Source organism: Elephas maximus, chromosome 4, assembly GCF_024166365.1.
Source record: "Elephas maximus indicus isolate mEleMax1 chromosome 4, mEleMax1 primary haplotype, whole genome shotgun sequence".
In the NCBI taxonomy this organism is placed as follows: domain Eukaryota; kingdom Metazoa; phylum Chordata; class Mammalia; order Proboscidea; family Elephantidae; genus Elephas; species Elephas maximus.
Genome location: NC_064822.1, coordinates 77,042,303 through 77,062,192, shown reverse-complemented (window position 1 = coordinate 77,062,192; position 19,890 = coordinate 77,042,303). Strand labels below are relative to the sequence as shown.

Genomic DNA, 19,890 nt, shown 5'->3' with positions numbered 1-19,890 from the left:
AAACAGCCTTGCAGCAAGTAGGCCACAAAATATGTTCACATCTCAGACTACTGCTTCTTTCTAAATGGTTTGATATGAAGCTGAGATTTAATGGATATGGTGATTTTAAAGTTCCTTTCTAAAAAAAGAGTAAAAGAAAAACATACTATTTTAGATCGCTAAGTATATATGAAATAAATGTTCAATGGTTAATACAGAGTACACAAAAATTTCTCTAAAATCAAAAAAGGATTGATTTTAGGGGAAATTAACATTTTTTTCTCAGCATAACAAGACATGCCTAGAAATATTCTCTAATTTCTAAAAATAAAACAAAGCAAAAACCTGTATTTCTTTATCCTTAAATTTTTTGAATAAACCATCCAAGTTTCTCATACTTAAGACCTAAGGGTTTAATAAGAAATGTTTCTCTTGCTTAGGTTCATCTCTTTGGAGCAGGCTGAGAAAACTCTCACTGCTTTATGGCTAATGGAGTTGCTAGGGTGAGGGAAACTGAAATATGCAGCCTGAGAGGAAAAGATAAAAGTTGGCTGAGTGTTCCCTTGGAAGGGAAAATAAATTAGTTGAAGCCACCGGATTGGGTATTGACTAATTTTATTTATTAATTGTTCTGTTTTAGCACACTTGCCAGATCATTAGAATATTGAACATAAAGCATAGTGATAATCAAACCGAGGCTATACTGTAGACGCTTGGGACATACATGAATACTTCTAGGCCTTCAACGGTATCATTGTGCTACTACAGTGCACACTGATCAGAGATGTCAGGATAACTGGTTTCCTGTGTAAGACCATTTTCACATTTTAAGATTTAAATTGGAGCCCTTGTGGCACAGTGGTTAAGAGCTCAGCTGCTAACCAAAAGGTCGGCAGTTCAAATCCACCAGCCAGCCAACCCTTTGAAACCCTATGGGGCAGTTCTACTCTGTCTTATATAGGGTCACTATGAGTCAAAATTGACTCAAACGGCACACAACAGCAACAACAAGAAGGTTTAAGTTATCCAGATAAAACCCTTTTTAATGTCTTTTCTTGTTTTTCTGGAATTGTATTGCTCTTTTTTTTTTTTATCTAAATAATTCTTAAGGCATTTATTACTTTCTGTCTTGTATTATTTTGTGTGTGTGTGTGTGTGTGTGTGTGTGTGTGTAGCAGTGGTGGATGCTTGTAGATTGGCTCACTAAATACCACTACACCCCCTTCTTTATGTACATGCCTAACTGTAGATTTTGAAAAGCTAAAAATTATACTTTCCAGTGCTCAGTGATCAAAGATGTCAGGGCTCCTTTTTTTTTTTTTTTAATTTAGCTATATGCATTCATTTGAAATCTACCAGCTGCTCCTTGAAAACCCTATAGAGCAGTTCTACTCTGTCCTATAAGATAGCTATGAGTTGGAATCAATGGATTTGGTTTCTGGTTTCATATGCATTCATAGTTTTTTTTTTTTTTAATTTCTTTCATTGACTTGTTATTCCTTTATTAATTTTGTTACACTCTGGAATCAAACTGATGCAGGGAGGAAAGCTATTCCCCTTTAAACCTGTAACATTTTTTAGCACGACATTAGAAAATATTTCTTCCTATTATATTGTTTGAATACAATTATTTTGAGAATTTTTTGCTTAAGAGTAAAATAAACAGATTTTAAGTGCACATTTTTATAAGTTTGAAGTATGTATAGGCATTTCTAACCCACAGCCCTGTGAAGATATGGCATATTTCCATCATCCCAGGGCAAGTTCCCTCATCCCTTCGCAAACAATCCACACCTCTCCTCCAGAGGAAGTCACTGTTTCAATTTCTACTATCACGGATTAATTCCACCTTAATGGATCTTCGGGAAGATGCTGTCTTTTGTGAAGTCTTTAATTTTGCTCTGACAGGCAGTGAATTTACTGGTGTCTCAACTTGATCATTTTGGGCTTGATTATACAATCTCTGCTGGGTTCATTACTCCGCAGTAGCTGTTCTCTGCCAGGGTTGTGGAGACTCTCCCCATGGGTACACAGCTTAGAATTTAGACAAGGACACAAGAGGGCATTTATTCAGATTTGAGAATTCTCTGTCTAGCTCCCTTCTTTCTGGTGCCCTTTTCCACTAATCACAACTATCTAAACTCAAATCTTTGTTTTTTTCTCCTTAGTGAGATTGCTAGTCTGCGTTGGATCAGAAAGTACTACCTGGCCTAAAGGCAGGATGAATACAGAGCTCATATTTTGTGCTTCTCTCTCAGTTTTGTTCAGTTTTATCGTTGCTCACAGTAGAAGAGTAAAGCTGACAAATATTACTCTATCATGGTCATAATTGAAAGTCCTATAATGTAGTTAATTTTCACTGATTTTTTTCGACACCCTATCTTGGAAGATTAGCCCCTCTTTAAAGTTAGAATAAGAATAATGCATTACATACCAATCATATATAGTAGAGTTAGGATCAAATAATCTTTTGAAAATATAGGTCTTTCCACAAACAATATAACTTCATTGTACTTAAAATTCTAAGTCTTTGGTAAAATCAATATTGTAACTGTTCCTAAAAATACACATTGTAGGTGAAGTTAATTTTGATAAAGATATAGAGTGCAATTGTATAAAATAATATATGTGGGAGGCCAGTATTCACTCTCACTAATTCTTCTCAAACTTTTCCAGTATTCAGTTGGTGAAGGAGCCTTGGTGACACAATGGTTAAGTGCTCAAATGCTAATTGAAAGATTGGCAGTTTGAACCCACCAGCAGCTCTGGGTCCACTGGAGAAGGGAATAGTGATCTGTTCCTGTAAAGATTTATAGCCTAGGAAACCCTACGGGGCACTGCTATTCTTTCCCATAGGGTCACTATGAGTTGGGATTGGCTCAATGACACACAACAACAACATTATTGGTAGAGAAGTCTGGGTGGTCCACAGCAAGTAGAAAATTTATTTAAGGTGTTAAATTTTATCTTGTATGCATATATACATGATTATCTTGGTTCAAGGGAAATATGATATTCCCTCCTCACTCCAGTCTTTGAGCAAAATTGAGAGTCAGGAATTTGTACTATAGTATTTCTATAGATTCAGTAAAATCCTGTGCAGCAGTAGTTGTACTCTGCTTGGATATTTATAGTAATCTATTTGTCATGATATTGCTTATTGGTCCATGTCTTAGTCATCTAGTGCTGCTATAATAGAAATACCACAAGTGTATAGCTTCAACAAAGAGAAATTTATTCTCTCACAGTCTAGTAGGTTACCAGTCCAAATTCAGGGTGTCAGCTCCAGGGGAATGCTTTCTCTCTGTGGCTCTGGAGGAAGATTCCTAGTCATCTATCTTCCCCTGGTCGAGGAGCTTCTCAGGTGCAGGGACCACAGGTCCAAAAGACTTGCCCTGCTCCTGATGCTGCTTTCTTGGTGGTATGAGGTCCTCAACTCTCTGCTTGCTTTCCTTTCATCTCTTGAGAGACAAAAGGTGGTACAGGACAACAACAAGCACATAGACTAACGGAACAGAATTGAGAATCCATTTATAAATCCATCCACATATGAGCAGCTGATATTTGACAAAGGCCCAGTGTCAGTTAATTGGGGAAAAGATAGTCTTTTTAACAAATGGTGCTGGCATAACTAGATATCCATTTGCAAAAAAATGAACCAGGACCCATACCTCACACCATGCACAAAAACTAACTCCAAGTGGATCAAAGACCTAAATATAAAGACTAAAACGATAAAGATTAAGGAAGAAAAAATAGGGACAACATTAGCAGCCCTAATACAAGGCATAAACAGAATACAAAACATTACTAAAAATGACGAAGAGAAACCAGATAACTGGGAGCTCCTAAAAATGAAACATCTATGCTCATCTAAAGACTTCACCAAAAGAGTAAAAAGACCACCTACAGACTGGGAAAGAATTTTCAGCTATGACATCTCCAACCAGCACCTGATCTCTAAAATCTATATGATTCTGTTAAAACTCAACCACAAAAAGACAAACACCCCAATTAAAAATTGGGCAAAGGATATGAACATGCACTTCAATAAAGAAAATATTCAGGTGGCTAACAGATACATGAGAAAATGCTCTCGATCATTAGCCATTAGAGAAATGCAAATTAAAACTACGATGAGATTCCATCTCACTCCAACAAGGCTGGCATTAATCCAAAAAATATAAAATAATAAATGTTGAAGAGGCTGCGGAGAGATTGGAACTCTTATACACTGCTGGTGGGAATGTAAAATGGTACGACCACTTTGGAAATCTATCTGGCGTTTCCTTAAAAAGTTAGAAATAGAACTACCATACAACCCAGAAATCCCACTCCTTGGAATATATCCTAGAGAAATAAGAGCCTTTACACGAACAGATATATGCACACCCATGTTTATTGCAGCTCTGTTTACAATAGCAAAAAGATGGAAGCAACCAAGGTGTCCATCAACGGATGAATGGATAAATAAATTATGGTATATTCACACAATGGAATACTATGCATTGATAAAGAACAGTGATGAATCTGTGAAACATTTCATAACATGGAGGAACCTGGAAGGCATTATGCTGAGTGAAATTAGTCAGATGCAAAAGGACAAATATTGTATAAGGCCATTATCATAAGATCTTGAGAAATAGTTTAAACTGAGAAGAACACGTTCTTTTGTGGTTACAAGAGGGGGAAGGGAGGGAAGGTGGGAGAGTTATTTACTGATTATATAATAGATAAGAACTACTTTAGGTGAAGGGAAGGACAACACTTAATACGGGGACGGTCAGCACAACTGAACTGAACCAAAAGCAAAGAAGTTTCCTGGATAAACTGAATGCTTCAAAGGTCAGCGGAGCAAGGGCGGGGGTTTGGGGACTATGGCTACAGGGGACATCTAAGTCAATTGGCAAAATAAATTCTATTAAGAAAACATTCTGCATCCCACTTTGAAGTGTGGTGTCTGGGGTCTTAAATGCTAACAAGCAGCCATCTAAGATGCATCAACTGGTCTCAACCCACCTGGATCAAAGGAGAATGAAGAACACCAAGGTCACAAGATAATTATGAGCCCAAGAGACAGAAAGTGCCACATGAACTAGAGACTTACATCATCCTGAGACCAGAAGAACTAGATGGTGCCTGGCCACAACCAATGACTGCCCTGACAGGGAGCACAACAGAGAACCCCTGAGGGAGCAGGAGAACAGTGGGGTGGGATGCAGACCCCAAATTCTCATAAAAAGACCAGACTTAATGGTCTGACTGAGACTAGAAGAATCCCCGCAGTCATGGTCCCCAAACCTTCTGTTGACGCAGGACAGGAACCATTCCCAAAGACAACTCATATGACATGGAAGGGACTGGACAATGGGTTGGAGAGAGATGCTGATAAGGAGTGAGCTACTTGTATCAGGTGGACACTTGAGACTGTGTTGGCATCTCCTGTCTAGAGGGGAGAAGGAAGGGTAGAGAGGGTTAGAAACTGGCAAAACGGTCACGAAAGGAGAGACTGGAAGGAGGGAGCGGGCTGACTCATTAGGGGGAGAGTAAATGGAATATGTAGTAAGGTGTATATAAGTTTATATGTGAGAGACTGACTTGATTTGTAAACTTTCACTTAAAGCACAATAAAAATTATTTAAAAAAAAAAAAAAAAAAGGTGGTACAGGCCACACCCCAGGGAAACTCCCTTTACATAGGAGTAGAGAGGTGATCTGAGTAAAGGTGGTATTACAACCCCACCCTAATCCTTTTTAGCATAAAATTATAATCACAAAATGGACGACAACCACACCATACTGGGAATCATGGCCTAACCAAGTTGACACATATTTTTGGGGAAACACAATTCAATCCATGACAGTCAAGTTGTGAGGATTTACTTTACTTTATTTATGTTGAGGTGTAATCCATACTGAAGGCTGTATAGTCAATGATCTTCATCAGTAAGTGCTTCAAGTCCTCTTCACTTTCAGCAAGCAAGGTTGTGTCATTTGCATAACACGGTTGTTAATGAGTCTTCCTCCAATCCTGATAGTGCATTCTTTTTTCATATAGTCCAGCTTCTCAGATTATTTGCTCAGCATACAGACTGAATAAGTATGGTGAAAGGATACAACCCTGACACAAACTTCTGATTTCAAACCAGGCAGTATCCCCTTGTTCTGTTCAAATGACCGCCCCTTGTTCTATGTACACGTTCCTCATGAGCACAGTTAAGTGTTCTGAAATTTCCATTCTTCACAATGTTATCCATAATTTGTTATGATCCACATAGTTGAATGTCTTTGCATAGTCAATAAAGCACAGGTAAAAAACACCTTTCTGATATTCTCAGCTTTTACCATGGATTCATCTGACATAAGCAATGATATCCTTTGTTCCACATCCTTTTCTGAATCCAGCTTGAATTTCTAGCAGTTCCCTGTTAAGGATTTCATTTTACTTGGATCCACAATCAACCCCCATGAAAGCTGTAATCAAGAAATAAAATGATGTATTGCATTTTTTTTTTTTTTTTATTGCATTGGGCAAATCTGCTACAAAAGACCTCTCTAAAGTGTAAAAAAAACAAAGATGTTACTTTGAGAACTAAGGTGTGTGATCGAAGGCATGGTATTTTCAATTGCCTCATATGCATCTGAAAGCAGGACAATGAATAAGGAAGACTGAGGAACTGATGCATTTGAATCATGATGTTGGAAAAAGAATACTGAATTTACTATGAACTTCCAGAAGAGCAAACTAATCTGTCTTCAAAGAAGTACAGCCAGAATGTTCTTTAGAAGCAAGAATGGTGGGACTTTGTCTCATGTACCTCAGACATGTTATCAGGAAAGACTAGTCCCTGGAGAAGGACATCATACTTGGTCAAGCAGAAGGTCAGTAAAAAAGAGGATGAAATGAGATGGACTGACAGAGTGGCTGAAACAACAGGCTCAAACATAGCAATGATTGTGAGGATGGTGTAGAACTGGACAGCATTTCGTTCTGTTGTACGTAGGATCACTATGAGTTGGAACCGACTCAACAGCATCTAACAACGCCAACACGTTTATATTTGCTTGATAACTGAAAATGTTGATTTGAATCTGAATATTTAGTTTATTTAAGTCCAAAGGTTAATATTTAAAAAGAGTTGCATATTGAAGTTTTTAAAAGTTTTAATGTTTTTGTTGTTTCTTATACCAATTTTCTGTGAATTTAAGAAGTATTTAAAGAAGAATAAATGTTATTTGAGGTTCCTGTTAGTTGCCGTCAAGTTGATTCAGATTTAGGGCAATTCCAGGTGTGCAGAGTAGAACTGCTCCATAGGATTTTCAAGGCTGTGATATTTCAGAAGAAGATTGTCAGGCCTGCTTCCAAGGTACTTCTGGGTGTGTTTGAACTGCTGATATCTTTTGGCTAGTAGCTGAGTGCTTCACCATTTATGCTACCCAAGGACTCCGAAGTATAATTTACACACATTTAAATAACTGAGTAAAGTTTATTACATTCATAGGTGGTTTATTAATAGGGATATAAAATAACCAAAGTGTCCCACGTAATTTTGGTATCCTCAATTATCTACCTTTGAGATAAATTGTGGATTTTATTTGCAAACTTCCTCCAAAATCCTTACAAATGGGCTTGGTGTGCACAGTCCTATGATACATAGTGAATTGGGACTCTAGAGAAATCATAATCTGACCAAGACCAAAATATGATTGATTCTAGATAATACAAACTTTTGTTACATATTTCAAGATCCATTCAGTATGACAGTAGGAATCTTGAAATATTTAAGTGGGTGATCCATGATTCGAATCTCAACGAGTAAACTATGGAGCATCTTAAAGATAATTCCACAAAACTAAGAGAGACTCATTGAGGCATTTGTGATACTAAAACAAAGGTTCCACTAAATAAAATTTACATAATGAGTTTCAAATGCTTTCTAGTCTTCCTCTAGTATTATCCATGGTTTCCAGTAATATTAGAGATGTGTTTGCAGTATGAGTTATATAACAACTGGTAAATGACAATATTCAATTAGCCAGAATAGCTCTCAGGATACAAATGCTTATGACTAAAACTTCCAATTCTTTCAGAAAATTGTTAGTTGACAGTTAAATGGACTTGGACCTTCTAAATATAAATAGTATTCCATTGACCATTGAATAAATCCTTATTGTTGACTGAAATAAATAAACGTACTTGAAATATTCACAATCTCAGGCAAACTCACAAAGGTTCCCAATCTGCCTCTGCATAGAAAATAGATCAGTTTACTGTGGTCACATTATTGCCTTCTATAATGCTACATATGTTTTCACTAGGCAAAGATTTCTAAGAACTCTATGCAGGCAGGTCAAGAATAAACAGAATTCTTCTCTAGAGAAATTCTTTTTTTTTTTTGTCTCCCTTTTTTTTTTTTTACTTTATTCAACTTTTCCACATGCTTATTACAGCACCATATTTTTCTAGCCTCAAACACATTTTTAATAATCATTGGACAATTACAAATTTATGTAATCGATTATCTGATTTTTGCATATTAATTCTCCATTTTTTCCACATATTTTGGATATAATGTGATAAGTGCCCTCAAATGTTATTCAAATGAATTCATAAATAAACTTTATTAAAAGTTATTTAGAAGCTGGTATTTTCTCATGTAAAACTGCAGTACTTTTCAAACATGTTCCTTTGTATTTTTGTCTTATTTTGTTTAAATGCAGCAATACTTTAATTGCTGTGTTCCTAGTTTTGCCAGACAATAAACTGGGTCACGGAAGCAGAAAAATATTTAGAGCCTCAAATGCTAGCAAAAAATGGGCAGCGGGGCACTTATTTGATTTGAACATTCAGTCTGTGCTTCCGGAATTTCAGTTAACTTGAATGTTAAAGAATGCACGTCTGCTTTGTTTCTGATGGAGGAAAACCCGGTTTCCAATTATTCTAGAGCGCCACCTTCCGGAAATGGGGAGCTTTTCTACAGTCAAAAAGCAGTAGATGGTGATTGAGTGGAAATATGACTTGGTACTGAGAAAAGTCACACCTCATGAGAAACACATGCTCTTTTTCAAACAAATATAATATGCCTCCCCACTGCAGGGATTAGACTTAAAGAGAATACAATGTTGTACGGCAAATGTCAGAAGAAATTTTATATATATATATATATATATATATATATATATATATATATAAACCCATTGCTGTGGGGTCATAGCAACTCATAGAAACCCTGTAGGACAGAGTAGAACTGCCCCAGAAGGCTTCCAGGGAAGGGCTGCTGGAGTCCAACTACCAGCCTTTTGATTAGCAGTTGACCTCTTAACCACTCCTCTATCAGGGCTCTCTCCCTCCCCCCACCCCTCTCTCTTATAACTGCTATGCTAGGAATATTAAAAAAAAAAAAAAAAAGCAAAAAAATCCTTTGCCATCAAGTCGATTCTGACTCATAGTGACCCTGTAGGACAGAGTAGACCAGCCCCATACGGTTTCCAAGGAGAAGCTGATGGGTTCAAACTGCCAATCTTTTGGCTAGCGACCTAGGCTCTTCACCACTGTGCCACCAGGGCTCGAGGCTAGGAATAGTTTTGTCGATTTTACTTTCTTCCTATGTTAGAATTATTGTTATTTTAAAAATCTGATCTGATTCCATATTATGTGGCATTTTTCTATCTAGTAATTGTACACAGAACTATGTAACACCACTGTAATCACCATTAAAATCAAACCAAACTGGTTGCCGTTGACTCGATTGGGACTCATAGGACAGAGTCAACTGCTCCTTAGGGTTTCCAAAGATCCGCTGGAGAATTCCAACTGCCCACCTTTTGGTTAGCAGCCAAACGCTTAACCACTGTGACAGCAGGCCTCCAACCACCATTAAAAACAGGAAAAAAACCCAAACCCATTGCCGTGGAGTCTATTCAGACTCATAGAGACCCTATAAAGATAAGCTAAATATTAGCAGCTCCAGTTAATAACAGGATCTAAGACTAATAATGGAAACCCTGGTGGCCTAGTGGTTAAGTGCTATGGCTGCTAACCAAAAGGTTGGCAGTTTGAATCCACCAGGTGCTCCTTGGAAACTATATGGGGGCAGTTTTACTCTGTCCTATAGGGTCACTAAGAGTCAGAATTGACTCCATGGCAATGGGTTTTTTTAAGACTAATGAATGAACATACATTTCACTATAAAGCATGAGAAAATCAGCCTAATTCTAACTATATTTCAACTTGCATTTAGCTAGAGTTCAGACTTGAGTCCAAGGTACCCCACATTTACCACCTCCAAGAAAATATTTTCACTGTGAAATTATTTAAAAACTTTTCAAGAAACTCTTAGTATTCTTCTGTTGAAAACTTGTTGGAATTAAGAAGGGTTTTAAAGAAAGGTTAAAAATGACAGTTTTAGTTCTGGAGTTTCAACTTTGTGAAATATGAGGTGTTTCTGAGGTTTTACTTTTTTTTTTTTTAATAAGAAACCAGCTAAGATTTAAAAAATTCTAATTGCTGTTTTAATTTCTAATCTTAGTTGCTTCACAACTATGTGTAGATACATGCTAGTCAATTTTAATCTTAGCAGTAGTATGCTGACTTTTGGCTAAATCCAGAGGAGCAAATTTGTTGTATACGAGCAACCACTCCATCCCATAGCAACACCACTAACTGACTTGGCTCTATTTCTCACTAAGCCAGGAAGCAATTTATAAAAGTTTCTTCTAAAAAGATATTTTCAGAAGCACAGAGTTTATTGAGAGGAACTTACTGATTATCCTGGTGGTGCAGTGATTAAGGGTTTGGCTGCTAACCAATATGTCAGCAGTTTGAATTCACCAGCCGGTCCTTGGAAACCATATGGGGTAGTTCTACTCTGTCCTACAGGGTTGCTATGAATTGGAATTAACGGCAACAGGTTTGGTTGGGGTGTGCAGAGGGACCACAAAAAAGAAAAAAATACATTATATTTGTAGTGGAATTAGGCGAGAAAGAAGAACAAGAGTAAAATCAATTTTAAGAGAAAGGATGGAAAAGTTATCGCTTTATTTAACATGATTTAAATTGAAAAAATTAATCTGAATTAAATTTCAATATTAGATATTCATTCTTTTGAAAGCAATCATTTGTTGCTGTTGTTGTTAGGTACCATAGAGTCGGTTCCAACTCACAGCGACCCTATGTACAACAGAACGAAACACTGCCCAGTCCTGTGCCAGCCTCACAATCCTTGTTAAGCTTGAGCCCATTATTGCAGCCACTGTGTCAGTCAGTCCATCTCATTAAGGGTCTTCCTCTTTTTTGCTGACCCTCTACTTTACCAAGCATGATGTCCTTCTCCAAGGACTGATCCCTCCTGATATCATGTGCAAAGTATGTGAGACACAGTCTTGTCATCCTTGCTTCTAAGGAACATTCTAGCTGTACTTCTTCCAAGACAGATCTGTTCGTTTTTTGGCAGTCCCATGGTATATTCAATATTCTTCACCAACACCATATTTCAAAGGCATTAACTCTTCTTTGGTCTTCCTTATTCATTGTCCAGTTTTTGCATACATATGAAGCAATTGAAAATACCATGGTTTGGGTCAGGCGTACTTTATTCAAGGTGACATCTTTGCTTTTTAACACTTTAAAGAGGTCTTTTGCAACAGATTTGCCCAATGCGATGCATCATTTGATTTCTCAACTGCTGCTTCCATGGATGTTGATTGTGGATCCAAGTAAAATGAAATCCTTGACAACTTCAGTCTTTTCTCTATTTATCATGGTGTTGCTAATATTGGTCCAGTTGTGAGGATTTTTGTTTTCTTTATGCTGAGGTGTAATCCATACTGAAGGCTGTGGTCTTTGATCTTCATCAGTAAGTGCTTCAAGGCCTCTTCACTTTCAGCAAGCAAGTTTGTGTCATCTGCATAACACAGATTCTTAATGAGTCTTCCTCCAATCCTGATGCCCCGTTCTTCTTCATATAGTCCAGCTTCTCAGATTATGTGCTCAGCAGACAGATTGAATAAGTATAGTGAAATGACACACACCTTTCCTGATTTTTTATGTTGGAACTACTGCCTTTTGATCTATGTACAGGTTCCTCATGAGCACAATTAAGTGTTCTAGAATTCCCATTCTTCACAATGTTATCTATAATTTGTTATGATCCACACTGTCAATTACCTTTGCATAGTCAATAAAACTCAGGTAAATATCTTTCTGGTATTCTCTGCTTTCAGCCAGGATCCATCTGACATCAGCAATGATATCCCCAGTTCCACATCCTCTTCTGAATCCGGCTTGAATTTCTGGCAATTCCCTGTGGATATACTGCTGCAACCAATTTTGAATGATCGTTAGCAAAATATTACTTGCATGTGATATTATTAATATTATTTGGTAATTCCCACATTTGGTTGGGTCACCTTTGTATAGGCATAAATATGGATCTCTTCCCGTCAGCTGGCCAGGTAGCTGTCTTGCAAATTTCTTGGCATAGACGAGTGAGCAGTTCTAGCGCTGCATCCATTTGTTCAAACATTTCAATTGGTATTCTGTCAATTCCGAGAGCCTCGTTTTACATCAATGCCTTCGGTGCAGCTTGGATCTGATCTCTTCCTTCAGTACCATCAGTTCCTGATCATTTGCTACCTCCAGAAGTGTTTGAACATCGACCAATTCTTTTTGGAATAGCGACTGTGTATTCCTTCCATCTTCTTTTTATGCGTCCTGTGTCGTTTAATATTTTCTCTGTAAAATCCTTCAATATTACAACTTGAGGCTTGAATTTTTTTTCTTCAGTTCTTTCAACTTGAGAAATGCAGAGTGTATTCTTCCCTTTTGGTTTTCTCACTCCCAGTCTTTGCACATGTCATTATAATACTTCGTCTTCTCGAACCACCCTTTGGAATCTTTTGTTCAGCTCTTTTATGTCTTTCTTTCTTCCATTTGCTTTAGCTTGTGAAAACTCCTTACAGGGGGAAGGCACAGTTGTAAACAAATGTACAAGGCACAAGGAATTTGTGTAAAAGTATGGTAATAATGTACACTCATTTATTAAAAGCCGTGAGAAGTTCTGCAGCGAGGAAGCAAATTTTCAGAGTTTATAGAGTAGACATTATGTTTTATGCAATATATCACTTTTCTTCCTCAGGCCAAGGAGATATGTTTTGGGAAATTCTGGGATATGCTCTTTTCAATAAAACATAAATGATTCTCATCCTATTAGCTTGTCACCATTAAATATTCAAATTATAGTATTCTTTTTCTGCTTCAGAGTCTGCCAAGCAAACATTTGCCTGTGATTTGGGTTTAAATATAAGTCGGCCTGAGGAGAAAAAAATGCCCTGGTCCTGACCATCAGAGAATTCCTGTCTACATGACAGTCATATTTCTAATAGTAAATTACTAAATTGGAATCTGGTTTTATACACTAATATCACAATCTTGGATACTGTGTGCTTGCCCATTAGAAATGGATCCCCTTTCCATGTGCTGAAAACATCAGCTTTCCAAGTCATGGTAGTAAATTTTTATCTTTAACCCTGACACGTTCAACCAACTATGCCTCACTGTGAAACCACCTACAGGATGGCCAACTACAGTGCATTGGAGGTAACCAACTGTCTCATTGGAGGCTTGTCTGCCTTCAATTATGGAAGATGTGGGCTGATTAAGGAAAGGGGTGATTAGGAAAGGCACTATCCCTACAAGTTCAATGAATTTTATGTATGGTTTGAATACTTTTTAAGTCGCATTTTAAAGATTCCTTATTAAAATTTATGTCTCAGTTGCAAACTCAACTTCTTTTAATTGAGGACTTGAATACCTTTGTTGTTGTTTGCCCTTGAGTCAGTTTTGACTCACAGAGATCCTATAGGACAGAGTCCTATAGAATCACTGTGAAACCAGAGAGTTTCCTAGGCTGCAATCTTTACAGGAGCAATTGCCAGGTCTTTTCTCCCATGGTGCAGCTGGTGGGTTCAAACCACCGACCTTTCAGTTAGCAGCCAAACACTTAACCATTGCATCACCAGGGCTCCTCCTTCATTCTTTTAAAAACCATTTTTAATGCCTCAGATATAAATATTGCAATGAATTACTTCAAAGAATTATTTTTTACACCCTTAAAATTCTTTCCTTCCTTCCTCATGCCCTCTTAGGGTTTTTAAATCCAAATATTTGCCTTGTAGAATTCTCCACTGCCTACTTAGATATAAGTTGTTTTTAGGTGCTGTCAGGTTGGTTCTGACTCATAGCAACCCTATGTACGACAAAATAAAACACTGCCCGGTCCTGTACCATCCTCAAAATTGTTGCTTATGTTTGGGCCAATTGTTGTAGCCACTGTGTCAATCCATCTTGTTGAGGGTCTATTTCACTGACCATCTACTCATATAGAGTACCTTACAGAATATTAAAAAAAAAAAACCATGCATTCTACAATTTTAATTTCAATTATTCATTTGTTTTCACTTAAGATAATTTTTTCTCCCTGGAAGTAAGGAAGGAAGGAAGGAAAAAGAAGAAAAAAAGAAGAAAACAAATCAAGAATTAAAAAAGAAAGGAAGGTAAGCAAGTATGGGGAAAATATCCAATACTTCAACTGATATTTAAAAACGAAAAACAAACCAAGCAGGAAATTCACCCAATAGTAAATATAATTAATAATTCAGAATAGAGAAAATGTTGCTTTGATGATAGTCAAAAATGCCAAAAAAGGATAATACATTTTATTTCTAATAAGCTCTCAAAAATTTTAAAATCATAAAACCAATACTAATGAGAATTTGGCAAAAAATTGTGCAGTATTATGCTACTGGTGACAGTAAAATTGATTAATCATTCCATAAAATGTCTATGTACTCTAACTCTATAAACCCAATTGCGGATTTATAATAAGGAAATAAATCACTGAAATTAATAAAAATGTATAATAAATATGATAATTTCAGAGTGATTTGTAGCAGTAAAGATTTCAGAATAATCTTACTAACCATAGAGAAATGGTTAAGCAAATAATGGAATAACTAAAATCTTACATAACCCCCCCAAAAATTGCAAATTAAATGAAATAAGCAGTGTATCAAGTTAAAAACTATAATGATAACTAGTAAAATACTTGTGATTATAAATAAGGTTTGGATGGAAGCACTGAAAAATGGAAGACATTATATTTTATTGGTGAAGATGTAGCAGTTTCCCTCTTAAAGTATTTCTGAGTATTTTAAGAAAAATATAAAATGTTTAAATGATATAACAGAATACTGCAAAGTATTCAGAGGAAAGCTAATACTTTTATGATAAAATATCAAAATATAAACAAGTTTTTCATTATGAAATGGTTTTCTTTTCAGTGTTTACTTAGTTTCCTAATCAAATTATAGCTTCAAGCACGTAACGACACCTATAAGAGTGAACATCAAAAAGTATAAAATGGAGGTTTAATTTTGAGTTAAAATGAATTTCATTGGAAGTAAGATGCAATAAAACATAAAGAATAAAACACTATGGTTGTTGTGTAAGAGATACTCCCAAACTTGAACTATATATAATAGAATATGCCTGTTTATTTTACCTAAGTTTTCCTAATTATTCTGTTTCACGGAGTTTTATTTTACAGAATTAAGATATTCTCAATTGAATAACGTAAAATATAGACTCAATCTTTTATAGGACTTCTACATTCACATTTTTTATCATTTGGTCCTCACAAAAATTCTGTGGAAGAGGCTGGGCAAATGAAAATAATATCCACTTTACAGCTAAAAAGTTGAAGGTCAGAGAGAATATAGGGTTTGTCTGGAGCCCCATGAAAAGAAAACAATAAAGCTGGGAATCAAAACCAGAACTTTGACTTCATGAAGAAATCTTTTATAATAATCTGAATTGCTAATTTAAAAAATTGGTTGTTCTTTCTTCCTTCCAAGACACCATCAATAAAAAAAAAAAAATTCTGTATTATTTATGCTACAAAGTTTTCAATTAACTGTATGTCATTTTACAATACTCTTAGAATTTCCATTTATCATTACAGTTATTCTAAGTGTCCTGAGGGGACAGTGTCTTTTCAGTTATTATTCCAGTAGTGCCAAGAAACTTGATAGCACTTGAGTAGTGCTCAATGTGCACTTGACCAAACGACTGAAAACCACAGTACTTTCTTGATTTGATTAACACTTTAATTTACTTTGAAATCATTTTTTAAAAAGATAATGTAAGATATAAGAGAAAATGATCTGCTTCACGGGTCTCCTCAGTGAATATATTGCTCAGAGACCCAGATATCAGGTATAAGCACTGAATTCCACCAAAACTAATATAATGGTCACACATACCAAATTTTCTATTTTATTATACCCTTTTAGCAATCTACTAATGACCTCCAGAATTCCAATTTGTTATATTTCCTAAAATAGATTCTATAAAGTCTGTTTCTATTAAAGTTTTGATCAGAGCTGAAAGTACTGGAATTGTCTTTAAATTCTTTTATCCTTCCTCTTCATACTAATTATTACATTATAAATGTGATCATCGTTATCTCTTTTGAGAAGCAGTTAATTTTTGACTATGTTATATATTGTTTATTTTTTCCAGATATTTTCTTTGAAAGATGAAGTTCTTTGATTCTGTATCTTCAATTTAACAAGATCACTTTGTCAGTTAATATTCTTCTATCACTGTTTTTATACAACCCATTGCAGTTGAATCCATCCCAACTCATAGCAGCTCTATAGGACAATGTACAACTGCCCCATAGGGTTTCCAGTGCTGGAAACGGAAGCAGACTGCCACATCTTTCTTCCTTGGAGTGCCTGGTGACTTTGAACTACTGACCTTTCAGTTAGCAGCTGAGTGTTTAACCACTGTGCCACTAGGGCTCTTTATAGTGATATAAAAATAAGTAATATATATGTAATCATGTAGTATACTGTAATATAGCCTCTGTGTCATTATACTTACTGTCACACTTTCCTTTTACTGTAATTGTCACTTTGTTCTCTCCTATTGAACATAAGCTCCTTGAAGACAGATTTCAGTAATAATTTTCTTGGTATTCCTTTTATCTATTAGAATAGCTGGCACATAAACAGCCTCTTACAGTTTATTAAACTAAAGAGTTTGAGTGTTCTTTAAATATTTTCTAAAGTTTTTAGTTTTAGTTGTCGTTACTGTTCTTTTATAAACTTAATTCATATTTTTAAAATGGAAGATTGCCTGTGAAGCCTCAGTGTTAAGTTCAGAGTTTTTGAATTTGGAACTCCGTATTTGAAAATGTGGGGCTCATAGGCATCAAGACTACGCATTAAAAACAAAAGGTAGTTTCATAAGCTAGAAGATGAAAAATTTCAGTCTCTATAAGAACTCTATTATCTCATTACCGGTTTCGCAAGGGTTCAGCGCTACTCCCACCACTAACTACGATTGTTCAGCTGCACATGCTGCCTTCAGCTAAAATGCACATGGTTATCTGGGTTTCCAAACTTCTTATTTCTGTTTTACCCCTTCGTATTGACCTTGACCACATTATTGAACCTTTCTGGGTTTTAGATTTCAATCTCTAAAAGAGGAGTTATAAACTAAGATTCTTAACAATTAAATGAACAAACAAGCTATTCTTACTTTATCCAATTCTCTCAACAATTGTTACCTGGTAAAACATTATCCCAAAAATTAAAAAAAAAAGAAAGAAAATAAATGTATGTAGAGAAAAACTTTGCTTATAAAATTCTAACTTCATTTCTGAATGAATAATGTTTTAAATAATTATTTAGGCATTTCTATTATATAAACTAAACAACCTTAATATTGAAAATCTCGTTACACACATTATTTCCCAACACACTGCACATTAGTGTTACTTACCTTATATTTTCTTCATTTTAAGTTTTATTTCCCTCACGATTGGAAATGCGAACAGGTTGAGCTCAGAAGTTCATTTCGTGTTTAATGATTCACTACAACACTATGAAAAGAATTTTGTTCACCCTTAATTCTATCTTATCACTTTCTACACAAATAAAATTACATGTTCTCATACTTTGTTTGAACACCTTGAGTGATTGCTGTCATGACAACTATCAAAAAAAAATTTTCCCAATCTGTTCTGTTAACAGTTACTATCGACGCATTTAATTTATACAGCTAAACTCTTCCCAGTAAAAATCTAGCTGTTCAATCCTCCCTCTTTCACTAATTCACAAGGACTGGGATGGGAAATGAAGGTTACAAAAGGACTTTCATAAACTTCTGTTCTTGTTGTTGGAGTCAATCTGACACATAGTGACCCCATGTGACAGAGCAGAAGTGCACCATTGGGTTTTTGTTGCTCTAGTTTTTACAGTAGATGATCTCCAGGTCTTTCTCCCATGGAGCCTTAGGTTAGCTGCTGAGCTCTTAACAATTTGTACCACCAAATTCTCAAAGGCTTTATTATTTTTTGAGATTCTCACTCTTTGGCTGTCACCCACCTAAAATCTAAAAGTCCCGTTGATGATTTAGCTGAGTTGGAGTTAAAGGTGTATTTTGCAGCTTTACAATATATTTTCTCTCTGTAAGGAAATTATGGACTTCATCTGTCTCACATGGAATACACACCAGTTCAATGTTGCAGTTCTCAAAACTCTTGGTCTCAAGAAACTATTATCCTTTATAAATTGAGAACCCTGAAGAACTTTTGTTAAAACAAAGTTCTTATGAGTTCAAGTTATTTGAACACATATATGTAGTTAGAAAAGGGAAAAATATTTTAGTAGTCTTTTCAGATCATCGTGGATATTCTTTTTTGACACTACACCAAAACTTATCAAGTGGTAGCTTCCTAAATCTTAGCTAAAACCATCTTAATAAACTTTTCATATTCCATTATATTAAAATTCATTGGTTAACTTGCAATGAACCTTTCACTTATATATGATACTATAACCACATACGCATAATTAAAAAAAAAAAAACCTGGTGGCGTAGTGGTTAAGTGCTACAGCTGCTAACCAAAGGGCTGGCAGTTTGAATCTGCCAGGTGCTCCTTGGAAATTCTATGGGGCAGTTCTACTCTGTCCTATAGGGTCGCTATGAGTTGGAATAGACTCGACGGCACTGGGTTTGGTTTTTGTTTTTTATGCATAATATTGTAATTAAACGGTGATCATTTGGAAAACATCATTTGGATATAAATAACATTACCGAGTTATGTATATCATCCAAATGTTGACACATTTCAGTATTAAAAAAAAAAAAATCATATTTGTTAGTATCACCATCAATGTAAGTCTTTAAGCATGGGGAACATGTTGAACTCATGGTGGTAATACAAGTTTTCCAAAATTGAAATTTTTGCTTCACAGATTAAATTTTATTATTGACAAAAAATAATTAGGTTTTTAATTTTTTGTCCTTCAAGTGAAATTCTTACTTCATTCGCTTTTCAGAATACCCAGTGCACAAGTCTGAATTGTTACAGTTTGTCTCTTAGAAAAGCGCTAGTTCATCTTTCAACTGAAACATTTACACATTTGCTTTTCCAAGACACAGGGCATTAAAAAGCTTGTATTCAACTGTTGATATTTTAAAACAATAATATTTTTTACTGTTTCATCAGACTTTATTAAAAAAAAATTGCTGTCATTCTTAATGAAGCTTCCACTGTGTGCTCATGAAGAACACAATGCTACCAGAACGAGTCAGTGGCACTGACTTGATTTGTTTTAGCCACCATGGCTCTTGCACAATCATTGCAAATGTTGACAAAGTGAAAAAGGCAAATGAGATTTACAGATGTATGAGGATTGTTTTGAACTCACAGACCTCCTCAATGGGTGCCTGGAACTCCCAAGTGTCTAGACTACAATTTTATAAACGTTGGTCCTGTGAAAAGAGCTCTCATTCAAGAATTAGGAAGTTCACTGGGTAGCCCCAGCTCCCCCAAAATTG

The 19,890-nt window shown here is 35.8% G+C and overlaps 1 protein-coding gene across 3 annotated transcripts in view; it reads right to left on the bottom strand.

Annotated features, from left to right (window-relative positions):
* PIK3C2G (phosphatidylinositol-4-phosphate 3-kinase catalytic subunit type 2 gamma) overlaps positions 1-17,901 on the bottom strand; it is a 432,221-nt gene extending 414,320 nt beyond the window's left edge. For all 3 annotated transcript variants that reach the window (XM_049882566.1, XM_049882569.1, XM_049882568.1), the window contains exon 1: positions 17,827-17,901. The gene's annotated coding sequence lies outside the window, so the exon portion shown is untranslated. The remainder of the gene's footprint in view (positions 1-17,826) is intronic.
* Positions 17,902-19,890: the final 1,989 nt, after the last annotated feature.